The following is a 12,559-nucleotide window of genomic DNA, read 5'->3' on the forward strand; positions in this document are numbered from 1 at the left end:
TAAATACTTCTTTCGCTAACAACAGTCAATATCGAAGTATGATTTACAAGTAGTTACATCAAATTGTTCCGTATTTTGTAAAAAACACAAAATATTCAATAATACCAGTTTTGCGCAACCACTTGATGATTCACCGGGATTAAATTAATAAGTGCTTCAGATCCAAGAAACTTCCAAGGAAAGAGAAGCATAGGGAGGCGTAGAATGTCATAGCTGCGGAACCTGACAGAGTGGTACGGATGTACATTAAATGAACTTTTCAGAGCAGCCGTCTAAAAAATCCGAATAACTATGATGATTGCCGACCTCCGCCGCAGAGATGGCACTTGAAGAAGAAGAAGAATGCTTCCTGCTCAAAGTTGGGCTAAATACTGAAGTGTCGTTTCCTTTTACAATAGCATTTTCGTAAATCGTTAAAACTCCCGTTAAAGGATGTCAGAACTTGTCGTCTTATTTTTAGCAGTCCGTTAAATGTGGTTTAATTATTTTTGTTTGGTTATGTTTACATCATTCAAAGTTTGCTATTTAGAGATTATAGTGGATATAAAACTTTAAGATGACCGTTAAAAGTTTAAATTCAGAGGCCTCTTAAATTTAACGTAAATATTACAGAATACATCCCATTTAATTCTGAAAAGGTTTGAAAAATAAATTACATTCCATAAAAATTATAAAATCTACTTCTTTATACTTATTCACTAATATCTTTTATTTAAAACATTTTCCTTATGCTGACTTTATTTTCAAAGAACTCTTTTCACTTCTGGTTAGAAGTAAAAAAGCCTTCGTAATTACAGAGAGCTTTTCTCGTAGAATAAATGCCTTTTGAGAGCATACATAAATCTAGTGTTAGTTTAACATAAAGTCGATTTGCATATCTCTGAATCTTGTTATTGTAATATCTGCGATTGTTAGCTTACTAACTCTTTTATAAGGTACGATCCATGGTCTGTTATCTTTATGTTTAGTAATTTGAATAATCGGTAGACATTTTGTAAAAGCACGTATGATTGATTAATACGTACAGACACAATGAAACATTTAGAAAAGGATACAATAATTTGTCAAAACTATACCAATCTTAAGGAAAGTAAGATTTCCTGATTTTTTCATCTCTTAGTAGAGAAAAATGCTGCACTTGTTTCTTATATAATGCAAACTATGTTATAGCTACGGATAACGATAATAATAAGCCTGATACATCATTATTACGGGTTAACCTTTCACCAGAACGGAAAGACGAACTAGTTCGTCCTCCTCTTCTACATCAAGTGATAGTTCTAGCTCAAGCAGTAGTTATAGTCCAGGTTGTATTGTTTTCTTGTCGAATTCACATAATGTAAGCCAGGTAGCTGATACTCCGCATGCGGCTTTCAAGCAGTAAATACTCCAGGAGCAAGCATTCAAGTACCAGACGTTGAAGTTGCAGACACTCTAGCATCCAACTTACAAGGATCAGGACCTGAAGTACCAGATACTCAACTAACAGACATCCAACCAGCCAACACTCATCCAGTAGACACCAAAATTGCCAGTTCTAAAAACAAAGAACTCTGGCCAAGCATATACCTCAAGATCTAAATCACAAAAACCTATTGTTGCTAGGAGTATCAGACCTGCTTGTGGAGATAAATGCCGGCCAAAATGCTCTAATAAAATAGAAGAAAATACCAGGAAAAATATTTTTAAAAAATATTGGGCCCTGGAAAATATAAATAGACAGAGGTATTTCATTCACAAATGCATGAAACCAGTCAAACCATCGTACAGATACAGTAGTGCAGAAAGGCCTAAACAACATAACAATGCATACTATTTTCACATAAATATTAATGAGCAAGTTTGCCTATGCAATTACTTTTTTATGGCTACGCTAGATATCAACAATCAAATTACAAGAACGGTCGTTAACAAAGCTGAAAAAGGGTTCCTGGAAGTAGACTTAAGCGGTAAACAAAAAAACCATAAAAAGTGGATCCATCGATTAAATATGGAGTTCTTGAGCACATTCGATCGATTCCTCGTATTGAGAGCCACTACCTTCGCAAGCAAACCAAGTGATAGCAAATTTAGTGATATTCTCAAAAAAATTATAACACAGATTTTAACAAGTTTCTTTATACCCAGAAAAGGTCGCTGTGGGTTGTGTGATGCATATGAAAATGCCATAAGAGAAGCTAAGGAAATATTGGAACACAAGTATGTATTACATTTGGAAGCAAAAGATTTATCGAGAAAAAAGAAGGACCAAGAAAAGGCAAAGGCTAATCCCAATTATATTGTATCAGTCTATGACTATGAACTGTATCTGTTTTTTATTATAAATCGAAGTTGAATTGCTACAACTTCACGGTGTCTGATTTGAACACTGGTTCAACGGAATGCTACTTTTGGCACGAAGGGCATGGAAATAGGGTGAATGATGAAATAAGTTCATGTGTACTTAATTTCATAGAAAAAAACTGGACACTTCTAATAATGAAGCTGGGCTTGACTTCGTTTTCTTTTCAGATAATTGTTTATGCTCTGGATAAATACCCTATAATACGTTCAATAACCCATAAATATTTAATAAGTGGACATAGTCAGAATGAAGGCTACTTTATTCATTCAACTATTGAGAAGGCTATAAAGAAAAATTTAAAAGCTGGTCCTATATATGTGCCAAGTCAGTATGCACAAATCATTCGTTTGGCAAAAAAAGAAAGAACCTTACCATGTAAATGAATTCGGTTATTTGGATTTTTATTGGCTTAAAAAATTATGTGACGATATAGGCATCAAACCTTTGAAGATTAATGAAGTAAAGGTTTTTAAGTTAAACCAAGGAAATCCTACCATCCTCTATTATAAAACCTCCTATAAAGATGAAGAGTTCAAGCAAGTAGATCTCTGCCGAAGAATAAACAATACCATTCCAAGTACCTTAAAACAGGCCTACAAAAGTGTACTTAGCATTAAATACAATAAGAAAAAAGATCTCTTGGATTTAATAAAGAATAATCACATTCCCAGTTATTACTTAGCATTCTATACCTCTTTGTAACAATAAATAAAACAGTTTTGTCTGTTTTTCTTTGTGTTTGCTTTATTATACTCTAACAACGTGGTTTTTAAGATGATAATATCTTGTTCTAAAAAAGTGTGACAATATCGGCATGTTATATTTTTTTACTATTAACTGCAAAAATTGAATTTTCTAAGAAAAATAATACACCAATAACACTAAGCTAATATAATTCCAGTTTACAATAAAATAGCATATTAGCTTGCATTTAGTCGTGGAACTGACAAATACATGTTTAACTGAACTAAAATCTATAACATCATTTTTCTCAAAACAACGTTTTTTGAATTGTGACTCTTTTTAGCGGAGGTGCGATATGTTCAAACTAATTTTACAAAAAAACAAGGTTGTGGAAATAAATTATAGACTTACTCGCAATCTATTTATTTAGTTTGCGACGACCGATTTCGACCACTACAGTTTTCTGGTCATCACCAGGTTACTGATCAAGTACAAATTTTAAAATGCTGAAACAATTACATATTTTAATTTAAAAAAATTTAAAAAAGTGGAACAGTAGGCGGTACTGTAGATTAACGTGAAGTTTCATACTATGTTTTCATACTGTATCTTTAAAATTTAAAATAATACATTTAAAATTAAATAAAGTAAAATTATTATTTAATAAATTTTTATATTTTAAACAAATTAAATAAGCATCGTAGTTTTTTACTTATGACACACCTGTCAAATTCACACCAAATATTAATATTAAAATATAAATAAATACCTATCATTTAATGTGAAATTTGATTATTATATAAACTGTATAAATGTATAAAATAATAATTGTATTTATATGAAATTATTTTAGAAAGGGAATTATTATAAAATTTTAAATAGATAATTGAATGTTTTTATTAATCGGATGACATTTATGACTTTTATTAAATTTTGACAATCGTTACGAATTGAATCTTTTAGTGTTTAGTCTTTTAATTTTTTACTTCTCATTTCATGTGTATATTTGTTAGTTACTTTTTAAGCAGTATTTAATTTAAACCTGCTTAGAGTAAATATATAATGACTAGAAACGAATTGATCAAGAGTAGTAAATCGATGTCAAGAACCGCTATTCTATGACTGATAACGCCACTTTGTGGCGCTAGTTCCTGACGCTCGCCTTAGCATTTTACTGTAGAGAAAAAAAAGTTATACAAAGCCAGCTTCACCTCAAAAACCTTTCATCAGGTATGGTGGAAAAAATGCCAATATTACTTATGTTTGTCTATAGGGAAAATTTTGAATAAAAAGTAGGTTAAAATAAAATAAATAGTACTTACATTCCAAAGGTATGTTTTACTATGGCGTATATGGAACGCTTATTTATGCTAAAGTTTTGTATATAGGTGTTTAGTTTATTACCTATACATCGATATATGAAATATATATTAAGGTGACAGTCTAGAAGCTTTTTTTACCTTTTGTTGTTGTGATAGATTGAAAGTTAAAAAGACATTCAAGACAAAACTGTAACGGTTGATACACTTTTAATACGTATATTATAAATTACAGTTATTAAAGAAACCGACTATACAAAACATCGACCGACTTGATCTGGTGTTGAGAGCGAAGTGAAGTTGTTCGCACCAAAAGCTGGCTTCTTCTTTAACGGGTAAAAATGTAAAGCGCTCTAGTTAGTGGCGCGTATGTTTGAATATAGATAAAAAATGAATATATTATTACTGTGACAAATAAGTTTAAAATAAACATGGATGGGAAACAGAACGGGCTGCCCACCTTGAAAGGCTAAAGTCTTTTAAAATAATATAATAACTTAACAATTTTAAAAATGAGCAAAATTGTTCAAGAGTCCAGCACTATTCACTGCATGGTACAGAACAGATGACAGAGACTGCTCTCTTGATGATCCCTCTCGTCGTCTTTATGGACACTACCCTGGAAACTCCGTCTGGACCTGGATGCAGCTCGAGTACACATCCCAACTACCAAATTAGAGGCGGCAAGTTCTTCTCCTTGATAAGAACTAGTGTGCAAATATTAATGTCTTTGGCAACTTGTTTCCATTTTTTCTGCTGCTGCAGCTCTCCTACGAACTCCTTAAACCCACTTGACCAAATGTGCTGCACAATTTTTGAAGGTGCTGAAAGTGGTTCAATCTATTTTAGTTTATGGACATTAAATCAGGTTAAGGAATAGCTGTCAAAGGCCATTAGCCATAGACATGGGCTAGGATGACGTAGATTGTGTGTCTCGAGAATTCGTAAAATAATTTGTTTGCATAAATGGTTTGGGATATAAAAACGGTAGGAAGAGACTGGGAAAGATTGGAAAAGATATGTTTTTTATTGGAGTGTGTTGATTGGTCAAAGAAGAGATTTAAGGAAATGGCATGAAAGAAAACGAGAAGTTTAAATTTAAAAGGAAAGCATTAATTAACAAATTATTTGAGGAGATACTGTCGATGTCTTTTGAGAGGTCACCAGATTTGGAGATTTGCCAGCAGCATTTGATTGTCAATATTTTATTTCGATTAGAGATAATTTTCTTTAAGCAAAGATCGACCTGGAAGAAAAGTATGTTGAACTAAGAAAAACGGGTTTAAGAAAAGGAAGCCCAGTAAATTTGCAGATTAAACTTTGATCTAAAATTTTCAAAAACAGTCATATGGAGCTACCTAATCTTTTTATTAAAGACGTTTCGTGTATTACATTATACGCACTATCAGTTATCTACAAATTAATTAAATAAGCAAACATCTATATAGTCAAAAAAATTGAACATGGTTTACTTTACAAAAGATATGCAGCATATTAAGTTGGAATTGAGAAAAATAGCTTAATTTATGAGCCATACAGATTAAAATATAAAACGTTTAGTTTAAGATAAAATTTTAAGTTTAAGTAAGAAAAATAAAACTAAGTTATTTTTGCAAAAGATATAAAATGGTACCAAAAAACTTTATTACATTAAATTATTGTTTGTAAAAGGGATATAGCAATAAATATTATCAATATTTAATTATCAAAAATTTCTTCAAATATTTATTTAAATATAAAAAATGTTTGCGGTTTATTTAATGAAACATATAATAAATCTTAAAAAGATACCATTTATGATACATCTGTAAACGTCCGTGAGCAAGAATATCTTCCAAAAAAGCGGAAAATCTCCCAGCCACTCAGTCTTTGCCACAGCGAGTGTCTTCGAGCTAGCGAGCTCCATATGGAAAACTCTGGTAATCCCTCAAATAATAGCGCTAAGTAAGGAAACAGCGGCACCCATGATGAATGGCCCTTGGTCCCCCTTTACCCTGTCCCACTTTGTCACTCCGTTTTTCGTTCTTGATCGATGATTGGAGGGAACGCAGCTGCTCCCTTAACACCTCTATTAAATGTAATTTTTATCGTGAATTCATCAAACGTCGGGCGGCATTTTTCATCCAACGTTAATGGATTATAACGTATTGGGTGGCACTTTTCGAAAGGAAAGCATTTTTTACTCTTTTATTCCGGGGATAATACTTCGACGCGCCTGATGTGATAGAGCTGACGACAGAAGAGACAGGAGGCAGGGATTAATGCCGCGATTGATGTACTCGTGTATGCCTGTCGGTTTTATGTTTTGTTATAATATGCTCTGAGGCACGATAAGATATCAAGTATTTATCATTATTACAAGCCGTAATGGAAATACAGATACAGTTTATATTTATTATACTCTTTAGGTCTTTTATCTATACTATTTAAATCATTATAATCATAAAACATATTTTATAAATATTAATTAGGTGTGCAAACTATTCACTTTTTTCTTATATAAGCAATTTTGCTACTGGCGCAACCAGTAGCGACACCATAGTTACCACACTAACCAAACCGAACAACCAATTTGGCATCCAAGAGACTTGATTTAGTTGCAATATGGACGTAGAAGAGATAGATCACTGCACTTATATATGCGATGAAGAGTGTTGAGAAAAGAAGAGACAATTTTGGGTACATCCTTTTGTTTCTAACGTTTTATAAGTGGAGTATTTTTAACCTTGTACGATGATTTGCGAAAGTATCCAACCAAATTTTTTAACTGTATGCGTATGTCAACCGCGTCATTCGGCGAATTACTAAGTTTGTCCAAGAATAATAATGTATCCAAAGAAAACACTATTCTTCGAAAATCCATAACACCAGAAGAAAAATTATTGGTCACTTTAAGATGAGTCTCTTGTAATTTTAGAAAAAAAAAACTATAAATACGTATATTTCTTTATTATCTTATTAAAAAATCAGTAAGGCTTTGAACGTAGATAGGATAAATTTTTTAAAACAGATCCATAAAGGTCTGTGGGTGATAATATTGGTTGAGGAGATTAAAGGTTTATGTAACTTTTCGTAGAAGTAGTAGCAGTGGACAGCTGAGTAAGCATACTGTGTATTTGGTCGAAATATCGATATAATCGAAAATAATTGATATTTGTCGTGTTTATTATTATCATGGTGTTTTCTGGTCTCAGTTGACTTATCTAACGCTGTAATAAACGGATCCATTTTATCTCGTGTGTCTCTCACTGCGACCACTCTTTGCAAGAACTGTTACTGCTTGAAGTAAATTTATTCACTCTTTCGTTCCATCCCGGATCCAGATTTTATGAATTTCTGCCTCTAAATCTCTCGAGCGTAACATGACCTTATATTTCAGGGACCTTTCCTAGGAAGTGGCTGTTTATTTATAAAACTGCATTAATATTTTCGACGTGGATATACAACAATTACAACATTGGTGAGAGAAGTATGTGCAGCGATATACAACAATTTAGCAACATTTTTAACATTGCCTACTAATGAAAAAGAATGGAAAGATTTAGCATTAGGATTAGAATTGATAGAAAGCATTTAAAGTAATTAAACCTACGGATTTGGGTTTATTGTGTTATAATTACAAGAATTACTTTTCTCTTTAGGTACGTTTAGATACGTTGTGCGAAAGATTCAATAACACTAAAAAGTTATTACATGATGAGATAGGTGCTTTATTTCTTTTGGAATCTACTCACAAGAGTTTGCATAATAAATTACAACTGACTGATAATATTGTATTAGTACGTACATAGTTTTATTTTGTATAACCAGTTTTTCTTTCAATATAGTCATCAAACCATGTCTATTAGTTATTTATTAATCATTAAGAATTCAATTCAATTCTTTCCAATGATAGTAAAATTCTCCTGTTAGTGAGTCCATAGTAAATCATGAGGATAAAACCAGGAAAAAAACCTCATGATACTATACCGACATCGTCAATATTTTTCCTTACATGTAGTTTACTTTCAATAAACACCAAATTATGATTTAAGTGTATGTTATTTAAAAAACATGTACCTCGGTATGTTATTGACCTACTAGTAGTGGTAATTTCCTATTTTCATAAATTCAAAGAATCTAATTATGCTAAATGAGACCAATTGTGTCGCAAATTCCTCGGAACAAAGCAGTAAGATATGGTTACCCATATTAAAAGAGAAAGTTAATAAAAGGAAAATACCACTATGACTAAGTAAGTAATATATCGAGGATACATTATTTATGTGTTTTAAATAACACATATATAAAATTAGAATTTGGTGTTTATTAAGAGTAAACTAAAGGTAAGGCCAAATACTTACCATGTCTGGATAGTATTATGGGTTTTTTCCTGGTTTTTCCCTTATGATTTTTAATGGAATCACTAACAGGAGCATTTTCCTGTCATTTTGGCATGTGGTAATATTTTTAAAGACGAATCACATGCAATGAGTTTTTCTGACAGATATTCTCAAGTTGATTTCATGTAATCGAATGCTAAAATAAAGTCGTCCCAGGAACGCAACTCAGCAATATTGGCAATATTATTTTAAAGTCGTCTACTTTAGTGTGTAATGTATGTCTGAATTGTTAATATAAATGAGTCAGATAAAATTAAATTATTAGAAGAATTTTTCACCAAGTAATAAAGAACAAAATTTGTTTAATTTATTGTTTGTATTTTGAGACCAGTTTCCGAAGTGAAAATTAAAACGTCAATCTAAGAGTTTTGGTAGTATCACCGATAACAATTAAAGTCTGTACCTAGTTTATTTTTATTCGCCTTAAAATATTCCTGTTAAGCCTTCGGTTGATCTCCAAATATTCTAATCCTTGGAATAGCAATTATTTTTTATTTTTAGGAACAAATTTGGTATCTTCTTTTGAGTTATGAATAACTTTGAGTAGCCTAATCCTGTTTTCCACATACTTTTTTAAACACTTTTCAATTATTTTTGTCAATATTAAAATTATTTAATATTTTCCCAATATTTGTTGTATCTTCAGAATCACGCCCTGATTGTCTTTTCATTTTTGATTCATTAACGTTACAGACAATTATGTTAGAAGCCAGATTCTGCCTCTTGGTCATCTCACATATCATTTCTTCTTTATCTTCCCTATTGTTAGAGTCAATATTGTCAAGAGAATCTGATAGATTTTTTAAATATGTGATTTTTAGCTCCATATCAATTTTCGCAAGCAATAGGTAAAAAAAGTCAACAAGAATACCTAAAGAAATTAGGTATCGTTGGGTCGTGAAAAACGTGGACGATCGAGGAGAAGCTGAAGAGAAGGCGTAGACAGGTATATTAGAGATAGCAACTTAGATGAGGATGCATGAAGAAATCGAGATAGATGGCGATAAGTTATCGTAAAACATTGTTGAGCATTGTTAATAGATTTTTATATACATATTTGTTGGGAAAAAATATACTACTGTGATCCAACGATATATCTCAAGACATAAATATCTCCTCTTAATCACAGTAGTATGGTACTATGCAAAGCAGCAATACAAAATCTCAATTTAAAACACCTACAGTTTGCGGTTCATGATTACGGGTATTGTCGATGGTTTTTAATAATAACAATAAAATTTTTCACAAAATAATATTTAATTCGAACAGTGTATCAAAAATTTCCCGACTGTAAGTCAAAAACATAAAACTCCAGCTCGACTTAACAAAAATAAAGCTACTAGCAAGCTACAATGATTCTAACATCCTGTCAACAATAGAAACAAGTCCAGTTGTGCTTCCACCCCCGCCTTTTTCAGGGATAGGGGCAGGCCACCGCCGACACCAGTGCATTTCTACACCCTCATCCCCAGCCGCCCATTCCCCAAACTGGATTATCTCCATTCGAGTTTCATCGGCACTTATGTTATTAACTTTACTGGATTGTGAACTGATCTGCTTAGTTGACGGACGGCTCGATGGCTATACAAGGCACATCTGCAGTGATCTTTTTAGTCCGTGAGCCGGGATAACTCGGCTGACGCAATGCAGTTGTTTAATTTACACCTTGTATGTCGTATATATTATATATATATATATATATATATATATATATATATATATATATATATATATATATATATATATATATATATATATATATATGTATAATAGTGTTAATCACAGCTGTTAAAGTTAGAAAATAAACCTTAAAATTATTTGGAAAAAAACAGGTGAAAGAATAGGATATAGAATATATATATATATATATATATATATATATATATATATATATATATATATATATATATATACATGTATATATATATATAATATATATATATATATATATATATACATCCCGCTATCCTTTTAAACCCTTTTCACGTTGCAGTAATTTAGCATCACCAAGAATTGCTATCATTTTCTATTTAAAAATTGTGTATGTTCGTTTAGTGCACCTTTGTAGGCTTGGCACTGTTGTCGGTTTTTCAATATTCCGATTTTTTTTATATATTTAATTTTTTACGTCATACCTACGTTTTAACATCGAGCGGTAAAATCACTGTATTTGGCATCATTTTAGAGCCAATAGATGTTGCCGGTATTAATCCTTAAAATAATATTTTAGATACCTAAATATCGATCGCTTTGGGTTCAAGTTCAAAGAACGACATTGAAACTACCTGCTCACAAGTTGCAGTCTCAACGGGTTTTTTCTTCCTTTAGATGTTATATTTATTCAACCTAGATATTTTTGCCCAGAGAATCGTGTAGGGGAATATTTTACATAAATTTCAATTTACAACCTGTTTAGTCGAAGCTATCGATGAATAGTTTGAGATAAATATTATGGTTTTATGGGATTAAGGCCTTAATTATTGGTTGTGATCCTGTTAATGTTTGAAATTTTGATTTCCATTCCTGAAATCGTTCTCAAAAAACGCTTTTTTGTACAAAATGTGTATACACATGTTTACATAATTTGTACAATAAACAGAGTTATTGTAAAATAATAGTGGAAATCAAAACGTTAAAGATTAGTTAATTAAAAATGTAATTTTCATCTCAATAACGACCAATAATTGTGGCTTAATCACATAAAAAAATAATATCGGATACCTCGCTAAATAGTTTAAAAAAATCTTATACAGAAATTTAAATTCTAAATAATAGTATGAGGGGTAGCTGACGAAAAATTCGTAAAGACGTGCACTTGATTTTGCTTTGTTTTTTTAAACAATCTTAAAAGGCAAAAAAAATTTTTTTGCTTATAAAACGTTTTGTATACATTCTAAAGAAAAATAATTCAAATAAAAGTTGTAGACCATAAAAAGTTTTTTATGTAGAGAAATACCAAATTTAAATACATATATAATTGATATAATTTCAAAAAACCGTAAACTTTAAGATATTATGTTTGTAGTAATTTATAAATGTTAATAACTTTGTTTTTTGCCTAACGACAGGTAATATAGCTACTTGAAATTATGGCAATTGATCAGTTATTAAAGTGTGCTAAATATCAAGCAGATCAAAAAATATTTTACAATTTATTCAATTTGTTTATGACAGAAACCGATTATTTAAACAACCGTACTTGTCCAAACAGTATGACTCTACAAGTATTTTATAACTTGCAATCGATTCTTTGCGCTTTCAGTTTTAAGGTATATTAAAAAAACTTAAACATATTATTAAATTTTTTATTAAAAACAGTTTGAATAGGGGACTTTTTAGTTTTTAGACCACTTCACGTTTTTTCAGTTTCTTTGACAAGTGAGGATTGTCTATTCGCTTATTTCTTAATATGGGCTATGAGCAATTATCTAGTCAAGTCAACACTATTATAGAAGTTACCCATACTTTTCCAGTACTCATTCAGACGGTTCATCTTAATTGTCCCCATATGGAACATAAGTCCGAGAAAAGTCTTAAATTCTGTTTGTGTTGTCTCTTTCCAAAACGCAATCCTCGATTTTTCTGAACGACTTTGTGCAAATATTTCGTCAGATTCAATCAGAGTCACTTCCATCATTCATTTAATCTACATCGTCCTCGACAGATGCTTCTAACAATGATTGTAATTCAGCAGTGGTCAATCTACGTTTATGTTCACATCTAGCTTTTTTAGATGTCGAAGGCATATTATTTACATCCATCTTTTTATAAATACTATAACTCACTTTTACGGAGGTAATTAACAATAAAAACGTTCTACTAGAAACTAT

Source organism: Diabrotica undecimpunctata, chromosome 8 (assembly GCF_040954645.1).
Source record: "Diabrotica undecimpunctata isolate CICGRU chromosome 8, icDiaUnde3, whole genome shotgun sequence".
NCBI lineage: Eukaryota > Metazoa > Arthropoda > Insecta > Coleoptera > Chrysomelidae > Diabrotica > Diabrotica undecimpunctata.